The 21,417-nt window shown below is 45.4% G+C and overlaps 1 protein-coding gene across 5 annotated transcripts in view; it reads left to right on the top strand.

Annotated features, from left to right (window-relative positions):
* NEK6 (NIMA related kinase 6) overlaps positions 1 to 21,417 on the top strand; it is a 136,005-nt gene that overhangs the window by 34,253 nt on the left and 80,335 nt on the right. The window lies entirely within an intron of this gene.

Genomic DNA, 21,417 nt, shown 5'->3' with positions numbered 1-21,417 from the left:
TTATGCCTCAATAAAGTTGGTTAGTCTTAAAGGTGCTGGTGGACTTTTTACTATTTTGCAACTATAGACTAACACGGTTAACTCCTCTGGATATTAAAGAGTGCATCTGTAATATATGGAGTTCAGTGCAACATGAAGTGGCAACTGCTAGAGGGTATTAGGGACTTTAAAAATGATTAGAGAAATGTGTGGAAGAAAGATCTATTCACCGTTATTTTAGCATAAGAGTTAACTGGGGCTGTATAACCACCTGGACCCAGACCAGGACAACCTAGGCTAGCCTGATCTTAGATCTCGGAAGCTAAGTAGGTGAACCCTCCAGGATTGTATCACAGAGGCAGGCAATGGCAAACCACCTCTCCACATCTCTTGCCTTAAAAATCTTGAAGAGTTGCTATTTATTTTATTTTGTTTGCTTTTTTAAGATAAGGTATTAAGATATACCCCCTCCAGTTTCCTTCCATGCAAAACTAAACGTGATTTCAGCTAGAGAATGATCTTGAGCCAGTCTTGTCTGTTGCTGCTTGGGGAGATTTATTTTAAAAAAGTAAACAGGCTTGGGAAAGCTGAAAAAAATTAGCAACAGTGCACTGGCAGGAGGCACAACTCTGCCACTATGATTTTTTAGGAGGCCATTGGGCTATAGCATGTTCTGCTCAGCAAATTGTGGCCAGAAAGCTTGGTGTGTAACATTGTCCAAGGAGAATTTTCCATTGACTTTCCTCTGACGTTGCTCCAGTGACAGTGAACTCGCAGTAGACCAGGCAGTGGAGAATCATTCCCACAGTGTAACTTCCTCATGGCAGAACAGAAAAGCAGAAAACTCCCTCTGCTATTTATCCATAAATAAATATTGCGGATGGAATTCACAGTAGGGATTATAGACTACACTGCTGTGTACTGTCTATGATCCTACTGGGTAGTTTGTGCATTGCTTAATATGTCTTAAAAACAACAACACAACTTAAAAACAACAACACAGGCATATTGCTATAGTGTATATAGCTGAGTCTCCTATTTGCTGTTTTTATGTTGGATTAAAGTAAAACATTTTGGCAACACATCTAAAAAAAAATGTTTCCCAGGATATTTTAGACATGAAAACAAACCAAGCCCCAGGAGGTGATACTGCAAAGTAAACTTTACACACTTCCCAAATAGCAGGGGCTGAGATTGCACCAGAAATTATGCACACACACAACAATCAACAACTAACAATGCACAGAGCAATTTACCCCTGCACACACACACTCAGGCAGCAGGTTGCAGCAGGACAAAGGACACTACAGATCAGAATAAAGTCTACTAAACTTCATCAAAAGCTATTTTAACTTTGTTAAAAGCAAACAGGCAATACACTTGGATACTGCAAATCACACATTCATGTATGTACCTCAAGAGCTGATGTTGCATGGGAATTACATCCACACACACGAGGCTTAAAAGTGCACAGGAAGTTTACACACATGCAGGAATGGGTAAAGCAGAGAAGTTTCTGAGTCATCAGAAGTTATTTCACTCACACTGCAGCTAAGCTATCCAAGAGCCAAGCTACAAGTGACTCCTTACACAGGTTGGATACTTGTTTTGATGGGAAATGTAGGTGTCCTGGTTTTACAGCTTGGCTCTCCATTACAGCTGCAAGTCCAGGATGCCTACATTTCCCATCAAAACTTGAGGGAAGCTGACAAGTGTCCAACCTGTGTCAGGCATCACTTGTAGCTTGGCTCCAAGACATTACTTGCACAAACAGAGATGAGAGACCTGCCTTGGAGGGAAGTGTTCCAGAAAGCTAACAAGGCTGCTTTTTCACATACGTACACAAGGCACTCATCCCTGCATGTATAACGGCCTAATGCTGTATAATCCACATAACATACTCAAACAAGATAAAGTGATCATGCACACACATATATGTGAGTTTTGATACACATACATATTTGGGCAATACACACAGCCTTTAAGGGTTTAACTTTGCACAGGCGATTCCTCACATACCATGCACAGGACACTGTCTTTGTGTATACGCACACACAGTGGAACCCTCGAACTGTGTAGGCTGTCTTGTCTGCCACACATCATGAGAGCTCTCTCTCTCAAGAATTAAGATTTGATTCTGGAAAGTTTACAGCCAGAAAATCTGGACTCAGATCCTGTGGCTCTCTCTGACACACACACTCTAAACTTCTTTGTATAACTAGATACCCTCACATGTTGGCCAAGTGTAGTGTAGCAGTCTGAAAAATCCAGGTTTAAAATTGATTTCTCTGGCTATGTATTCCCCCTGCCTTTCTCCGCATCAGGGACCCAAGTGGCATACATTATTCTCCTCCCCTCTTCTTTTTGCATCATCACAACAATCCTTTCAGGTAGGCTAGGCTGAATGGTCCAAAGTCATCCAAAGAAGTTTCTGTGACAGAGCAGAGATTCAAACCTGGGCCTCCTAGATCCTAATCTGAACACTGTAACCATGAACCTGAGTGGACAACTCTCTTGGCCTCCTCTACCTCACAAAGTTGTTGTGAGGATGCAAAAAGAGAGAAGGAGAAGGATAGATCTGTCCTGAGCACCTCAGAGTAAAGTAGGTGGGTAGCCATGCTGGTCTGCAGGAGAACAGCAGGAGTGGAGTCCAGTGGCACCTTAGAGACTAACAAAATGTTCAGGGAATGAGCTTTTGGGTATGGAAGAAGGAAGCTCTGCCTCTCCAAAGTTCATACTCTGGAAACTTTGGTCTCTCTACTGGACTCCCATTCCACAAAAGGGTGCTATTGTGGAATTCAAGGACAGGCCTTCCAACAGTTATTGGGGAGGCTAGCATGAATGGAGCCTCCTTGTTCAGAGGTAGTCTACCTTAAAGTAACATATACCCAGGGAATTTCAGGATTTGATCCTCGAAAGCTGAAAATCTCGCCACTCTCCACCTTCCAGCAAAGGGGGATTTTCAGCAGTCCACCCTACCTTCAAAGCACCTCCACCCTACTTTCAAGACATGCCCCCTACCTTCAAGGCACTCCCCCCCAACCTACCTTCAAGGCATTCCCCCTACCTTCAAGGCACTTCAAGGGGTAAAAGGACAAGTCCTCTTGTGGATCAAAAACTGGCTAATGAATAGGAAACAGAGAGAGAGCATAAATGGGCAATATTCACAGTAGAGGGTGGTAAGCAGTGGGGTACCTCAGGGCACAGTATTGGGTCTGGTGCTTTTTAACTTGTTCATTAATTATTTGGAGTTGGGAGTAAGCTGTGAAGTGGCTAAGTTTGCAGATAACACTAAATTGTTCAGGGTGGTGAGAACCAGGGAGGATTGTGAGGCACTCCAAAGGGATCTGTTGAGGCTGGGCAAGTGGGCATCAAGGTAGCAAATGAGGTTCAACGTGGCCAAGTGCAAAGTAATGCACATTGGGGCCAAAAATCCCAAATATAAATACACAATGATGGGGTCCAAACTGGCGGAGACTGACCAAGAGAGAGATCTTGGAGTCGTGGTAGATAACTGGCTGGATGAATACTTGTCAGAGATGCTTTAGGCCGATCCTGCACTGGGCAGGGGGTTGGACTAGATGGTCTGTATGGCCCCTTCCAATTCTATGATTCTATGAACTCATTGAAAATGTCAATACAGTGTGCAACGGCAATACAAAAGGCCAATGCTATGCTGGGGATTATTAGGAAGGGAATTGAAAACAAATCAGCTAGTATCATAATGCCCCTGTATAAATAAATGGTATGGCCTCATTTGGAATACTGTGTACAATTCTGGTCACCACACCTCAAAAAAGATATTATAGCACTGGAAAAAGGGCAGAAAAGGGCAACTAGAATGATTAAAGGGATGGAACACTTACCCTATGAAGAAAGGTTAAAGCGCTTGGGGCTTCTTAGCTTGGAGAAACGACAACTGAGGGGTGACATGATAGAGGTTTACAAGATTATACATGGGATAGAGAAGGTAGAGAAGTATTTTTCTCCTTTTCTCACAATACAAGAACTCGTGGGCACTCAATGAAATTGCTTAGGGTTAGAATGGATAAAAGGAAGTACTTCTTCACCCAAGGAGTCAGGGCTTTTTTTCAGCTGGAACGCGGTGGAACGGAGTTCTGGAACCTCTTGAAAATGGTCACATGGCCAGTGGCCCTGCCCCCTGATCTCCAGACAGAGGGGAGTTTAGATTGCCCTCCACACGCTGGCGTGGAGGGCAATCTAAACTCCGCTCTGTCTGGAGATCAGGGGGCAGGGGCACCGGCCATGTGATCATTTTCTGAGGGCAACCCACTGAGTTCCACCACCTCTTTCCTCAGAAAAAAACCTCTGCAAAGAGTGATTAACACATGGAATTCACTGCCACAGGGGGTGGTGGCAGCTTCAAGCATAGACAGCTTCAAGAGGGGATTGGATAAACATATGGAGCAGAGGTCCATCAGTGGCTATTAGCCACAACGTATAGATGGAACTCTCTGTCGAGGGCAGTGATGCTCTGTATTCTTGGGGGGCAATCAGTGGGGGGGGCAATCAGTGGGAGGGCTTGTAGTGTCCCTTCCCCACTGGCAGACCTTCTGATGACACCTGGTTTTTTGGCCACTGTGTGACACAGAGTGTTGGACTGGATGGGCCATTGGCCTGATCCAACATAGCTTCTCTTATGTTCTTATGTTAATTCCTTCCCACCCTACCTTCAAGGCACTCCCCTCCTCTGTCTTCAAGGCACGTCCAGCAGTCCTCCTTCCGGGCAGCATGGAGCAGGAGGCCGTCCAGGCACTGGGGCTGTGAGCCGTGGATCAGCTGGCCCGGGCATGCAACTGCGGTGGCAGGAAGGAAGGTGAAGGAAGGAAAGACATGGAAAGAGGAAGGGAGGGAGGGATGGAAAGAAAGAGGGAAGCAAGGAAAGGAGAGAAAGAGAAAGAGAGAGGGAGGCAGTGAGGGAAAGGCTGGGGAAGAGGCAGGGGAAGCAGGAGGCCTGGGAGTAGCTTTCCCGTTGCCACTAAACAACTGAGAGGTGCGGCAGCATTTCAGGAAGAAAGGGAAGGAAAAAAGACATGGGCCATTTCCAGATGGCTTACCTGAAGCCGCTCCATGCCACAATGTTGTGGATCATGCCGGGGAAAATGCGTTTTCCCCAGCACGATCCACAACATTGCGGCATGGAGCGGCTTCAGGTAAGCCATCTGGAAACGGCCATGGAAACAGAAAGGGAGGGAGGGAAAGGCTGAGGAAGAGGCAGGGGAAGCAGGAGGCCCGCGAGTAGCCTCCCTGCCACCGCCGTTGAGCCCACCAAACAGCTAAGAGGGGCTGTGGCATTGCAGGAGGAAAGGGAAGGAAAAAAGACATGGAAAGGAAGGGAGGGAAAGAAAGAAGCAAGGAAAGAAGGAGAGAAAGGGAAAGGGAGGGAGGGAAATGCCAGGGAAGAGGCCGGGGAAGCAGGCAGCCCAGAGTAGTCCCCGCTGCCGCTCAGCTGTGAGCTGCAGCAGAGTGTTAGCCGACACCTGCACTCTCTTGGACCCTGCTGGAGGCAGTCAGGCCGAGCAGGCTACAGCCAGGGCAGAAGCTCCACCCAGGGAGGTGGGCCCATGGGTCTTTGGGCACCAGGGATGGGGCCACCAGTCACGTGGATGATGGCCAGAATTGCCAGAACACTGTTCCGCTGCGTTCCAGCTCAAAAAAAGCCCGGGGTGTGATCTTAGACTCTGGACAGAAGCTAAAGAATCTCTTATAACTGTTGGAAATTATCCTGCAACTCTCTGCAGCTGTAGTATTCTGAACTATTGTCTTGATTTATATTGTCTTTCTCTGGAAAGCCTTTACCTTGGTGATTTGGATTAATTATGTGAATTGTTGGAGTACTCCTTATAACCTTTCACATACCCTACCTTATGACACTTAAAAAAATTAATGGTTTTAGTTTAGTTTTAGTTTAAAACTCAATTTTGCTATTCAGGGAAGGTTTATGTTTTACTACCTGCTCATACAAGTGATTTTGAACAAATTACTCCCATCATTATAATATACTGACAAATGTGATTTTATTCATTCAGGTATTAATTTCTCATATTGTGAATGTTAAAGTAGTTGTGCGGAGACAGGGTGATAGATAGAATACTCTTTCCTTTGAATGGTCACTTTAAATGTTGCATCAAATTGTCTGTGGTTAATCTGCCAACTGAAGATACTACTTTATACATCTGAGAAGTTGGATTCTAATCTGTAAATGCTTTTGCCATAATAAATGTTAGTCTTAAAGGTGTTGCTTTATCAGACACATGCTTTCTCCTTCTGGAATTGCTCATATTTAATGTCAAACATCACAGTGCTGTTTAGTTTGCTTCATTCTAGAAACGTCTTCCATCTGGTCACTTGTAAACTTCCAATTTCAGCTGTTATCATTTTTGTGTGCCACAAGATGCTTTTTATCTTTAGAGGAAAACTGGGCTCAATATCTGATTTTAACTTTTCAGCATTAGGCGTAGGAGAAGGACCAGTCATTGTAGCTTGATTTCTGTATGTTTAAATTGTGAGGTTTAAAACCAAAAATGATCATAGCAGCCTATTATTTTCCTTTCCTTTCTTTCTATTGGATTAGTGGCTTACTTTGAAGATAGTCATAAAGAGGATTTTCAAGTGGTCTTCCTTATTTGTTTAGGGAAAGAAACTTGATAGGTGACTGTGTAAATGGAATGTTGTTCTTTATTTGTATATTGGTTCTGTTTGCTTTCTTTCACATCTGAAAGATCCACATCTCCTGTACAGATAATCCTGCACTACTTTGTTTTCTTATCTATGCTAATTCAAAAATTAAGGTTTTTTAAAGAGCAAGAGTCCAATAGCACCTATAAGACTTACAAAATTTGTGGTAGGGTATGAGTTTTCATGAGTCACAGCTCACTTCTTCAGATATCTGGACTCTTGCTCTTTTCTACTGCTACAGACTAACATGCTTACCCATCTTGATCTATCGCCATGGAAAGTTTTTTAAAAGGGAAAAGATTATTGTCCTTTTTAGCTGTAGGAAGTTTGTCAGTAGGGATTAATTCTGCCACAGAGAAACCTCTGGGCACATTAAGAAGGGAAGCCTACCTTCCAGTGCAGTGTGTCTATCATTTCTGTAGCATATTTTACATGGGCAGTGTTTCACCATCCCGTGAAGTAGACTGTGAAAGAGGAAACAGTGTCTGAGAAACTATGTGACTTGCCAAATCAGTGATTTCATGGTGGAGCAGGAATTTCAAACTAGCCCTCCAAAACCTTTGTCTGATGCTCCATCTGCTAACCTGAGTGTGTTGGCTTTGAACAGGGGTTTCCAAACTTTTTAAACCTATAAATAACTTTGGGATTTGGAGCGGGGATGGTGAGCACCCTCCTGAGCTGCCTCAGGAAGCAAAGCCAAACCCCAAATGGCTTGAGGGGGAGATAGAGCCAAAGACAACAACACCCTCTGCTTTGCAAAACAATTGCAAAGGGAAATAAAAAGAAATCCAGGAAAGCCTGATGGGAGGGAGGACAGAAAGTAAAGGAATAAAAAGAAGGAAAGCCTGAATAGGGACAGGAACCACAAGCCCAGGTGCTTACTAGCTCCTGTGTGAATTCTGTTTCAGCTATGGGAACCCCTTTCACTTGAACGCAGGCAGCCAATAGCAAGCTCTGCCTTACAATGGCCCCACCCACTTTCTAGAAAGCTTGGATGCCAAAGAGAGGTGCTGGAGGGCGTAGTGGTGCCTGTGGATGTCCCATCTTAGAGTTATGGTTTGCTTTCTGTCTACATTAGTGGGTTGCTCTGGCAGCAAAGAATTTTCCATGGGATGATTAGTTTGTAACTGTGTTGCCCATACTACATATGCTTGAACTGATCTGCTTCTTCAAGGTCTCATCACAGTTTGCACCATCCTTGTAGGATACTTGCTCTCCTCTGTAGAAATGGGTGAAAGAAGATATTTGCTCAGCATGTTTTTCTCAGGAGAGTTCCAATATTTCTAATTTAAAATGTTTTAAATCTCTTATTTTGCTTCATATGCAAAGTGATGTACAGTTCAGACTATTTCTGAATTTCTCATCATCAGCTAGAATGCTGAGCTTCTGGAAGCAATCTTGTTCTTATCAGTGGCTGAGGAATTTGCTTATCATTACTTGTAAAGTAAGATTCATTACTTGTAAAGTAAGAATCATTACTTGTAAAGTATAATAGTTACATTTAAACTAACAAAGAGAAGGGCTTTATAGGGTAATATAGCAATGGTAAACTTTTTTTCTAGCAGAATGTAGACATTTTGCATTGAAATCAGTGATGTTAATCATGCCTTCCTCTCCTTTTGCTGTGCCTGGAATGTCACAAAGTCCTTTTGTCTGCTTACATGGACAAGTTGGGCAGTTCTTTGGCAGTATTCAGTTAAATTGTGCAGTAAATCAGCCTCTGTCTTCCTGGGAATTGTTGCCCATTCCTTGCAAACAGCTGCTGATAGTGACTGACAGTGGCTCAGTCCCAGTTACCTTGGGTTGGATCCAGCCATCTGTCAGCGGAAGATGCTGATGGCTGCAGATCTTTTCTGCTGAAAGAAGAGGGAGGAAATAGTGATCTCATTTCTTCTGCCTCTGCTGCAGCCTATCAGCCCATGTGGCTATTACTCCATGCAGGTCCTGCAACCCTGGGAAGGTACTGTTGAGTGGAGGGTGAAGTGAAAACCATCAGTGAACCTTGTGTGAGCAGATTACCTGTTTCAGCTCCTTATTTTCTTATGCTGCACATCTGTGTGAGTGTATTATATGCCCAGCAGGGTGGATTTCATTTAAATAAAATTGATTTAAATCACTAGTCAGTAAGACTTGGTTTAAATCACCATTTTTACATAAAGGCTCATTCTGGGTAGTTGTTATAACCTTAATATTTACAACCCAGGTGACGATTTCATTTTTGGAACAATAGCTTCTCAGGTTAGTTTTACAGTTATATCAGAAAATGAATGATTGTTTGGTTATTTACCATTTGAAATAGATAATTATGAAATCATTGTGAGATGAACTATTTCCAGTTTGGTTGTTGGGGGTTTTCCGGGCTGTCTTGCCGTGGTCTTGGCATTGTAGTTCCTGACGTTTCGCCAGCAGCTGTGGCTGGCATCTTCAGAGGTGTAGCACCAAAAGACAGAGATCTCTCAGTGTCACAGTGTGGAAAAGATGTAGGTCATTTGTATCTACTCAGGAGGGGTGGGGTTGAGCTGAGTCATTCTGTAAGAGTTTCCCAGGGTGTGGAATGCTAATGGCAGGAGGCTTCACTGTATCCTGAGGCGGTTCTTTTGCATATGGATTGGTGCTTGATGTGCTAATCTTCTCTGCAGGGCTATTGTCGGGTGTGGAGTGTTTTGTTGGCCTGGTGTTTTTCAGAACTGGAGCCCATGCTCTGTTCATTCTTAAGGTTTCTTCTTTCCTGTTGAAGTTTTGCTTATGCTTGTGAATTTCAATGGCTTCCCTGTGCAGTCTGACAAAGTAGTTGGAAGTGTTGTCCAGTATTATGGTGTCCTGGAATAAGATACTGTGCCCTGTTTGAGTTAGGCTATGTTCAGCCACTGCTGATTTTTCAGGCTGTCCAAGTCTGCAGTGTCTTTCATGTTCTTTTATTCTTGTCTGGATGCTACGCTTTGTGGTCCCGATGTAAACTTGTCCACAGCTGCAGGGTATACGGTATACTCCTGCAGAGGTGAGGGGATCTCTGCTGTCTTTTGCTGATCGTAGCATCTGTTGTATTTTTCGGGTGGGTCTGAATACTGCTTGAAGGTTATGCTTTTTCATAAGCTTTCCCATCTGATCAGTAATTCCTTTGATATATGGCAAAAACACTTTTCCTGTGGGAGACTGTTTTTCTTTGGTTGTTTGATTCATCCTGGGTTTGATTGCTCTTCGGATTTCATTTCTGGAGTAGCCATTTGCCTGGAGTGCGTGGTTTAGATGATTAATTTCCTCATTGAGAAAGCGCGGCTCACATATCCGTCTTGAGATGATTCAAAAACTCCATCAATTCTTCCTCCCCATGGCTCCAAATGATGAATGTATCATCCACAAACCGGAACCATACACTGGGTTTGTGGGGTGCTGATTCTAGAGCTGTTTTTTCAAAATGTTCCATGTAGAAGTTTGCTATAACTGGGCTGAGTGGGCTCCCCATGGCCACCCCATCCATCTGTTCATAGAATTCGTTGTCCCATTGGAAGTAACTGGTTGTCAGACAATGATGGAATCATCTCAACAACATCCACCTGAACATACAATTCACAATGGAGAAAGAAAGTGAGGGAAAACTCTCATTCCTGGATACCTTGGTCATCCGCAAAGCAAACTTTCAGTTAGGTCACAAGGTCTACAGGAAACCAACTCACACTGATCGGTACTTACACAAAAACTCCAATCACCACCCCCGACAGAAAAGAGGCATAATGAAAACATTAGTGGATCGTGCAAGACGGATATGTGAGCCGCGCTTTCTCAATGAGGAAATTAATCATCTAAACCATGCACTCCAGGCAAATGGCTACTCCAGAAATGAAATCCGAAGAGCAATCAAACCCAGGATGAATCAAACAACCAAAGAAAAACAGTCTCCCACAGGAAAAGTGTTTTTGCCATATATCAAAGGAATTACTGATCAGATGGGAAAGCTTATGAAAAAGCATAACCTTCAAGCAGTATTCAGACCCACCCGAAAAATACAACAGATGCTACGATCAGCAAAAGACAGCAGAGATCCCCTCACCTCTGCAGGAGTATACCGTATACCCTGCAGCTGTGGACAAGTTTACATCGGGACCACAAAGCGTAGCATCCAGACAAGAATAAAAGAACATGAAAGACACTGCAGACTTGGACAGCCTGAAAAATCAGCAGTGGCTGAACATAGCCTAACTCAAACAGGGCACAGTATCTTATTCCAGGACACCATAATACTGGACAACACTTCCAACTACTTTGTCAGACTGCACAGGGAAGCCATTGAAATTCACAAGCATAAGCAAAACTTCAACAGGAAAGAAGAAACCTTAAGAATGAACAGAGCATGGGCTCCAGTTCTGAAAAACACCAGGCCAACAAAACACTCCACACCCGACAATAGCCCTGCAGAGAAGATTAGCACATCAAGCACCAATCCATATGCAAAAGAACCGCCTCAGGATACAGTGAAGCCTCCCGCCATTAGCATTCCACACCCTGGGAAACTCTTACAGAATGACTCAGCTCAACCCCACCCCTCCTGAGTAGATACAAATGACCTACATCTTTTCCACACTGTGACACTGAGAGATCTCTGTCTTTTGGTGCTACACCTCTGAAGATGCCAGCCACAGCTGCTGGCGAAACGTCAGGAACTACAATGCCAAGACCACGGCAAGACAGCCCGGAAAACCCCCAACAACCATCGTTCTCCGGCCGTGAAAGCCTTCGACAATATTTCCAGTTTAATAGGTTAATCGTTCATATTTAGACAACTTTTCTGCTGTACTTTATTGGAAGGAGAAAACAAACAAAATATCTTTAAATAAACCTTAGACTGACTAAATTAACTAGGTCCACATGAAAAACTTACTGATGTCTGCAGCTCACTCATCTTGTTTGTTCATAATTTGGAAAAGAAAAACAAGTTTTGCTGCTTTATCAGGTCCCAAATGAGTTCTCAATTTAGAATGAATTTCAAAAGAAAAGAATATTCTTTCTATGCCAGAAGAAGTTGCTGCTGTTAAAAGTAAAATCATTACTTCAACAGTCTCTAAATCCAAGTGCTTAAGTGACTTCCACCAGTTCACTGATGTGACTTTCTTTAAAGCATCATCAATAAACATATATTTCTTCAGTGGTTCCCCCTTAGCTCTGAAATTTATTATAGTTGGCATTACAGATGGATGATTGCTGGATACCCATGTCATAGCTAATTCCTTCAACACTTAAGATTTGACTTTGGTACCCGATATTGACAGTATTTCTGAGAAAATGAGCTAGAGATAGTCCTTGTCCCATTCATTTTTAATGCCTGGAATTAAAGTCTGTCATTCCATAGTTCTGTTTTTAAGTGTTCTCCCAGTTCCTTCCAATTTCAATAGCATCAGCAATAAAAAACTATTTTTTTGTTTAAAGCTTCAGAAATGGGTTTCAGAATGCTCAGCATATGTTCAACATTTCTCTTAAGCCCAATGTTGAGGATTTTGACTGTGACAGTGCCATCTATTTTCTCTCAGATTTGTTCACAAACTGTCATCAGAATAGGCCAATTCTTGATATACTGCTCAAAACAGTCCACTACAGAGTTCCATCTAACATCTTGTGGGAGAGTTAGTTTCTTTCTACCCATTCTTTTCAGAGCAGCTGTTGCAAAATGATTGTTATGGATTTAACAATTTCAACAACATTAAACTTTATTTCTGGAACACTGAATTCTTTGGCTAGGAGGTGCATCAGCCGTATGGTATTAGCCTGGTAATGCAGGGCCAGTTAAAGGGGCGAGGGTGAGGGCAGGGGCTAAGAAGACACAGAGACCACAGGCGGAGTTTAAAAAGGCCACAAGGTGGACTCTCATGGTCTTGTGTGCTAGACTCTGCTCCCTTAGGGAAGTCAAGAAGAGCAAAACCATGGTTTCAGATGAGAGCCATGAGGCCTGGCCTCCAACACTGGATGAGAAGTCCAGAAAACTTGCCAAGGCAGCCCAGTAAGCTCACAGGATGAGTAGAACAACTGAAGCAAATTCTCCCTCCATAATTGTGTGTACCCAAGCTCCCACAGGTCTTTTGGGAATGGGCCCAGAACCCGATGGGCCTTCAAGGCGAGAGTGAAGAACTTCTCAATCTGGAAGTGAGACAAGGTGTCCTCCATGCTGTTATCAGTCCCTGCTACAAGACATGCTGAAAACAAGATGTTAACAGACAAACAAGCTAAGACCAGCCTGTGTAGAAGGCACATGACCCGCTTAAAGCGTGAGGACAGCCTATTCAGGACTCAGACAACTGATTGGTTGTTGCAACAGAAACAAACATGCATGTTCTTGAGCTGCTCCTGTCAGATGACCATGGCCACCAGGGTAGAGAAATAGGGATGTGCGATTCGGGTTTCCGATTCGGGATAAATACTGGAATTGGACCTGATTTGTAAAGATTTGGGATTTCTGAATCGAGCCCAGCATGCTGGCCTCGATTTGGAAATGCCGAATCAAAGCTTCCCGAATCGATTTGCATCGCTTCGGGAAGCTTCGAGGGGATTTCAAACTCTGCGGCTGGCTCCAGCTGATTGGCAGGGGGGATTCCCCCCGCTGGCCAGCTGAAGTTTAAAGGACCAAGCAGCATGGAAAGGACTCTTTAAACTTCAGCTTGCCAGTGGGGGAAATCCCCCCCCTCCTGTGGACTAGCAGAAGTATAGGAAGGGCCCTTTCTGTGCCATGTGCACGTGGCACAGAAAGGGCTCTTTAAACTTCAGCTGGCTGGTGGGGGAAATCCCCCCCACAGGCAGCTGAAGCACAGGAAGGGCCGTTTCCATGCTGTTGGCCAGTGGCACGAAAAGGCCCCTATAAACTTCAGCTGGGTGGCAGGGATAATTCCTCCCCGCCCCATGGGCCAGCTGAAGCATGGGAAGAGCTGATTCCGTGCCGCTAGCCAGTGTCACGGAAAGGGCAGTTTAAACTTCAGCTGTCCGGAGAGGGGAATCCCCGCTGCAGTCCAGCTGAAGCATGGGAAGCCCTGCCCAACTTATTTCACCCAATGGAAGGGGGAGGAGGGAACTCCCATTGGGTGAAATAAGCAGTGGGGCAGGAAGTTTCAGTGTGCTCTGAATCTTCACAGAGCATACTGAAGCTGGGCAATAAGTGGTTTCCGAAGTGGCATACTTCCAATTCATTTTCCCGCTTCAGAAATTCTGAAGTGGGAAAACCAAAGCTTTCTGTCTCTGCACACCCCTATAGAGAAGAGTTCAAGGCAGGTGAGACCGCTCAGGAGGTTTAGCTGGGCTCATGCCTCTGGCCATCTCTGGACATGCCACTGCTCCTGGAGCATCTTCAGACTGCACCTGCAGCTCTGCCCTAGGCTCCCTGCCCTAGGCTCCCTGGCGTCCTGCCAGACCCCATTATATCCATCCACAAATGATAACTGGAACCTCCGATCTTCCTTAAAGCCCCTAGAGACCCGGATGTGATGATGGAGGGCAGTGGCGAACCCCCAAACCTGTTGAATCCTGCTGCCCGAGCGATGGCTGGAAGAGGAGCGGATACTGGAAATGGGGAACTGCCAGAGGACAAGTTGGGACCTAAAGACCCTGCGTGGGCCCAATGCAGATCCGTTGGAACGTACAGTGAGGTTCCATACAGGAGCTTCCTGGCAGCCTATCGACTACCGAGCCTTGATGGAAGGGACTCCTGTGCAGTGGGCCCCTTGTTTAACACCTTCCAGGAGGGAGCTGGATTTGAAAGGTTGTCGGATGGCTCGGCTCTACAGCCCAAGTTCTATCACGGGAGCGTTGTCCAACTTCCACATGGATGAAGAGGTAGGGGGAGAGATAGAGAAGGCTGCAGAGGACGTACACCAATTTCAGGCTGAAATTGGTGAGCTGAGAAGGGACATGCATACATTCATAAGGAATGTGCAGGAGTTGTTACAGGCGGCCCTCTAACCAGTGCACCCAGGAGACCTGGATGACCAGCCGCCGTCAGCTCTCCTCCATTATCAGGAAGCTTCAAGACTTCAAGACGGAGCTGTTCAGCTAGGTAGACAGGTGCCGTTGGGACTGCCTGTACAGCTTGTCCACCCTGGTCCATTGCTGCCTTCACAGCTGCCAGGAGGGCAGGCGCTGCTGAGACCCCCTGTGCCACTGCTGCAGCCGCCCCAGCGGTTGTGAGGCCAGAGAAAACTAGAAGCCCGCTTTGAAGGAGACCCAGAGGAGCTCGGGTTTTTCCTAGTACAAGTGATGGAGTTATTACAAGAGTGAGGAGCAACTTTCCCTGATGAAGAAAGCCAGGTGACCTACTTGGGTTCCAGGCTGAGGGGAGAGGTGGCAAAGTGGTATGTAACTCTACTCCGCGCAAGCCCCAAAGTTATGGAGTGTGCTGGGCTTTCTACGTGCCTTGAGAGCACAGTATGAAGATCTCCTGGAGGGGGAGAGAGCAAGGACGAAGATGAAATACCCGTGACAAGGGAAGCGGCCTGTGTGGGAATATGCAGCTGAATTCAGAGCATGTGCTATTAAAGATCCCGAGTGGGATGAATCAGTAAAAGTGGAGTTCTTTCGTGCTGGACTAAATCCAGAATTAATGGCCAAAGCTATAATCCAAGATGATCCAAGAATCCTGCTTGGATGGATCCAGTTGGCGTATGAAATTGAGAACCGGGAGCAAGTTGTCAAACTGCTTTGCCTTCAGCATCAGGTTGGACAGTCTGGGGGAGCTGGAGAAGACCGTGGGAATGTTTACAAGCCAAGAGGGAGAGAAAGTCTCCGCTTGATTAAGGAGAGGCGACTAGAACAAGGGCACTGTTTAAAGTATGACAGAGCTGGTCACTTTGCAGCTGAATGCCCCAGTAGAAGAAGGGCGCCGATGGCAGCAAACCCAGTGCCCTGGGCCCAGAGCCGGAAAGGATCAAGCCGTTGTACCCGGAGAGGGGAAGCACCACCAGCCAGTGAGAAGGGCACGGTGGTGAAAGCCAGCGTGGAGCTGGGGAACGTAGAAATCTCGGGGAATGAAAGCAACAAAGGGGAAGAAAAGGTGATGGGGAACGGAAAAGACCTGCTGTGAGGGCACCCGCCAGCAGGTCCAAGAATCACAGGTGCCAACACCCTCAGTGAGACCCAAAGGGACCGTATTTTTTATCCCTGTCACCTTAGTGCATCCGCGGAGAGGGACTCACATCAGAGTCCGAGCCCTCATAGACTCGGGGTGCAGCAGAGATCTGTTATCCCCTGTCCTACAACAGGTTTGGGGCTGGACCTAGTTAAACTGTCTGAACCGGTCCAGTTTGAACAAATCTCATATGAAAGGAGACTCGTGTTCTTATGAAACTGAGTTAACCTCTGTGGGGATGAGGAAACATTGGGAAGACAGACCCTTTGTTATAAGTCTCACAGCTAATTTCCCAGTGGTGCTGGGAGTCTGGTGGCTCTGTTACCCTGATCCCTATGTACAGTGGAAATCTGGATGTATATGCTTCCCAGCAGAGGGATGCCAAAAGCATGTGTGGAATATGGCGTAGGGGCCCACTCCCCCTCATACCCAAGGTGGTCTTCCTGACTCAGGAGGTATTGGCTGAAATTCCACAGGAGTACCATGATTTAAGGCACATTTTTGAAGAGGAGGAGACAAATGACCTTCTTCCACATCGCCCCACTGACTGTGCATTTGGGATACCGAGTGTCCAGCAAAGGATTAAGTGTGGACCCAGACAAGGACCAAGCTGTCAAAGAGTGGGAGGCACCACAAACCAGATGTCAATTATAATTGTTCCTAGGCGTTGCAAATTTTTACAGATCTTTCATTAAGAATTTTGTGGCTATTGTCCTGCCTCTCACAGAGCTGTTAAAATCCAAAGGTAAAGAAGCAGCTGCTGCAAAGCCAGGTGCTAAACTGAATTGGAGTGAGGAGTGCCTTTGAGAAACTGAGGGAACTATTTACTTCTGAGCCCATCTTAAGTCATCCTGATGAGAATAAAAAATTCATTATCCAAGTTGATGCTAGTGATTGTGTCATCGGAGGGGTGATTCTCCCAGAGGGTTCAGATGGGGAGCTACACCCATGTGCCTATGTTTCAAAGAAGTTTTCAGAGGTGGAACTGGACCCCACCTCTATGGTGGGGGCTTAATCGGCTTAATCATAGACTCCGAGCTGAAAAGGGGAGTACTGTATTATTTGGTCCAATGGAAGTTCTTTCCTAAGAGTCAAGCTGAATGGGTTAGAGCCACAGACAATTGAGCACCTAGGCTGTTTAAAGACTTTCACAAAAAATATCCTCAGATACCTGGGGGGAATTGATTTTTGGGGTGGCAGAAGATGTCAGGATGTTGGCATCTGCCAGCTGTCCCAAGAGTGGGGGATGGTAGAGCTGGGTTTCTCTTTCAAGGTTGTGCAGCTGGGAGCCTGGCCAATTGGCCTTTCGTTCTCTAAGCACGAATGCCCAAATTCCAAAACGGGGAGGGGGAAACTAGTTATCTCTGAAGAATGTGTGACTGATTTTTTCATGTGCCTTATTCCTAACAGAACCTTTGTAATATCATGACACTAGGTCTTACAATAAAGCTTCAAAAAACCAACCAGTGGGGTCTTTTGTAATTCCTTGCAGGATCTTTACAGCTGAGGGTATATTTCATTTGGTCATGAGGGCAATACTCTGCGATAATTGAGCAGCCCTGTGGGTACAAGAGATGGTGGATCAAGCACTATTCCTCAGAGGCCTTTTTATGGACAACTGCCAATGAGACCCTCAGATTTGGGAGGTGTGGGCTGCTAAAGGGGGCAGCAATATGGCCAGCACCAGCTCCTTCACAACCTTAGCAGCCATGATTGCCAGTAAATCCCTGGCAAATTTGAGGTGGCCACCAGGAGTCCCTTGAATGGGATATGAAACTCGATGCTGAACCTCTCCCACAGAAATGTGGCAGCTGACCTATTGGGGTAGGTGTCCAGCAAGGGGCAAAGGGCCTCTTTTGGAACAGGAGTGAGCACCAGCACCAGCCACACTGGTGGGGAGCTATTTTCCTGGGGCAGATGACTGGGCCATTGAACCGGTGGACCCTTCCTCCTCTTAGGCCCCAGTATCCCCCCTCCCCTCATCTGCCCAGACTGCCTCGGAGCCAGAAACCATGGCCCTCGCACAAGCCCTGCACTGTATGGCTCACATTGGCAAGCCTGGAACATGGGCTGTTTCCCTCCAGTAACCGTCAATGAGGAGTCACCAGTAGAATCCGCACTGTCCAAGTCATCCCCTCTGCATGAAGTTCCCTGGGCCTTGCAGGATCTACGAGTCTGCTTCCTTGCTGGTCTCTTCCTCCTCTAAGGACTGTAGGATCTGTTGCTGGATGAAGAGAGAGCTCACCTGCAGTCTAATGCCTGTGGCACCCACCCCCCTCTGTCAGTCCTACCTGGGGAGAGGCCTCAGCCATGGCCCCAGTCCAGGAGTCGGTCAGCCACGTATCCATTACAGAGAGGAGCTCAATGGCCCTGGACAGGCCCTGTAGGGTGCCACTTTCCTCTGCCCTGAGAGCAAGACCCCTAGCAGGCCTAACATGGCAAGCGCCTCCCCTTTTCCTTCCATCTCAGGAGCTGGCTGAGCCCTGCTGCCCCACCCCACCATGGAGCACTGCTGCTGAGTGGGCCCCAACAGACTGTCTCTTGACCTCAGCTCCCCACTGGGAGCCAGAGGCAGCCGCCTCCTTAGGAGGCATGGCCTTTTAAAACCCAAAGCCCTGCAGAATTGGCAAGGCTTCCTTGGAGCCTTGGAAAAGCAAGCACAACCAGCAGGAACCTGCTGCTGCTGTCACCCACCGGGTAAAGCCCCACCACCACACTGCCCCAAGGAGGAACCCGGTGACCCCACTTCCTACCACTCAGGCCATAGGTGAACTGCCCCACATGTTGCTGTGGGGCTGCCCAAGGAGCCTCCCCACCCCTGGCTGAGTCTCTGGAACACACATTGCCTGTGCAGCCTACCTCTGGAACCGGTGCTGTGCATCGCCAGGAAGGAGCTGGCTGGGTCCTTGTTGCCACTGCTGTGCTGCTGCACATTGAAAGGGGCCATTGAACCTTGCTGCTGCTGTGCTGCTCCTACTGCTGCCAAGGAGCTCCAATATGCTCCTAAAGCTGGCCAACAGCGACTGCAAATGGTGGTTGGGCCAGCTCCTCTTTATGAGCCTGCCCAGCGTACCTAACTGAAAACCGCTCAGTTCAGGCCCTGTGGCCAAGCCCCCACCCCCCAGGCCCAGCATGCCTGCTTCTGATTGGTTGGCCAGATCATTCAAACTGACTGGCTCCTGTGTGGTCACATGGGGCCTCTGGGAGCCACCCAAGCCTGGGAGGTGCAGCAGGAGCCTCGGCCCTGCACTCCACACCTCATGCCCCACAAACCAACCCTAGGCAAGTTGGAGGGTCATTGTCTTCTAAATCTTGTCATGATACATTTGCAGCATTGTCTTTGATCAAGCTGCGTACTAGATATTTGAATTTTTGTTGACATTTACTATAGCTTTTGCTACTACTACTTGTTAAGATTCCACTATGTGTGCATTTCTTGATGTATCATTTGTTTCTGCAAGGAAGATATTTCCTTCTGTTGTTATTCAAGCACATACAACAGGAACATTGCTGTACCCATCAAGATTTAGATTAATAACAACAACAACATTCAATTTATATACCACCCTTTAGGACAACTTAACACCCACTCAGAGCAGTTTACAAAGTATGTTGTTATTATCCCCACAACAGTCACTATGTGAGGTGGGTGGGGCTGAGAGAGCTCCTAGAAGCTGTAACTGACCCTCTAGACTTGTTGCACACTGTTCAGTTTCTCTTTCATACACTTTATCCAGCAGTTCACCTGAAACATTTGCTCTGCTGGGTGGACTGTATTCAGTCTTAATGACTGAATCATATTAATGAAGTGTAGGTTTTCCATCAAATGTAAAGAAGAGTTTATCTTATAAACAAGCTGGGCATTTTTTCATCGATTGTCTTTTTTCTGATCTTCTAGATCTTATCACAAATTTATCTGTGGTGGTTCCTGGATGGTGGAATTTTTTTTCTTCTAGGTGGATACGAAATGTGTATGATGTGATTAAAACACTATCCTGGATAGATATCTCTGAAACTGTAGAAAAGGAGAATGGTGATCTTGAAAGTCAGTAGTTTCCAGAATCCTGTATGTTTTTGATGGATTACCTTAAAAGTCACTGCTGTTATTTCATTATTTATACCATTCCTGCTTATTTAGTATTACTCATTGTATTCACTGCTACTCATTACCGCCTGAAAAAGGAAGAGCTGCCTGTTTCAGCTATTTTTTTATAACTGTTTCAAAAATGAGAGTACTGTGCAGTAACAGTAACAAATGACAGTTCCTCATGGCAGTCTTTAAGAAATATGATGGAATCAGAAAGTTTACCAACCTGAAGATTCTGCCTGTTCAAACATGTTCCTTTTGTCATTTTCATTGCAACATTCTCCTGTGAAGCAACACTTCTCATGATGTTGTTTCATTTGGGCCACCAGGCCTTGCATTTCTTTGTTGCATTATTAGTATTTTGCATGCATACTTGGCTTACTCATAAGTAGAGGAACTTCATTAAAATATTCCCAAACTGAATGGAGCACTCCTGAGCTTCGCAGCTGTCCAAATCAGACTGGATTCGGGCCTAGTTCAGCCTAATCCACCCCGCCCCTTGGAGCGCAGGAGCAATCCTGGGGTGGCTATGGTCTGCACGATGAAGTCACTTCCCAGAAGTGACATCATCACGCAGGCCTGGGAGCGCACGTGAGAAGAAGATAAAGTAGGTGCTGGGTGCCCCATCTACTGGTGGGAGGACAGGGGGACCTGGCAACCCTAACCCAAAACAATCTTCTATTCATTGAACTTCTTGAAATTTAGCATTTAAAACATAAGTTGATTCTGTTTACATACATTTGCAGAGGAACAATAGGATTGAGGTTTCTTTCTCAACTTTATATATTTATTTAAAAGTATTTTTACTGTTAAGACATCTTTGTAGACACAAATTCACAGTTTTGAGAACGGCAAAACCAAGCATCTGTGATGGTATCTTTGAGATAGAAAAATTATCCAAAATAATCATAGAGAATAATCATACGACATTGGGGTCCTAATAAATGAATTAATTGAATTTATTTACAGTGTTTTAAAACATTGTGTGATTATGCAGTTTCCTACTATTTAATTAAAAATTAATCCTTATTTCATAATGTAAAACCTTTGGTTTGTAATGTATCTTAAATAGAAAAACAATTTAGGTAGATTTTCTGCATTTTATCAAATAGAATCCTGTTTAAATAAAAAAAATCCAATTTAAATCAAAACTCCCTACTTAATTTTTAAATCATTTTTAAATTAAAAAAAAACATTTGATCTTTATCTACCCTGATGCTTAGGCTGTCATAATTTTATTTATATTTATTTATTTACTTCAGCTGTGCCCTGCCTTTCTCCTGATTGGAAACCCAAAATGGCATACAGTGTTCTCCTCTCCCCTAATTTATCCTTGCAAAATCCCTGTAAGGGTAATTTAGGCTGAGTTTGTGTGATTTACCCAAGTTTTTCCAGCAAGTTTCTATGCCAGATCTGAATTTGGATTTCCCAGATCCTAGTTTGATACTAGCCACAATTGCTATGAACCATGAAGGAAAATGGGGAGGTTAGAGGAGGGCAAGTGGTAGAATTGATTTTTTTGCTGGATACCTGTTTAAGGAACCTTGTATTTTTG

Source organism: Eublepharis macularius, chromosome 14 (genome assembly GCF_028583425.1).
Source record: "Eublepharis macularius isolate TG4126 chromosome 14, MPM_Emac_v1.0, whole genome shotgun sequence".
In the NCBI taxonomy this organism is placed as follows: Eukaryota; Metazoa; Chordata; class Lepidosauria; order Squamata; family Eublepharidae; genus Eublepharis; species Eublepharis macularius.
This window is presented reverse-complemented; position numbering and strand designations above follow the sequence as displayed.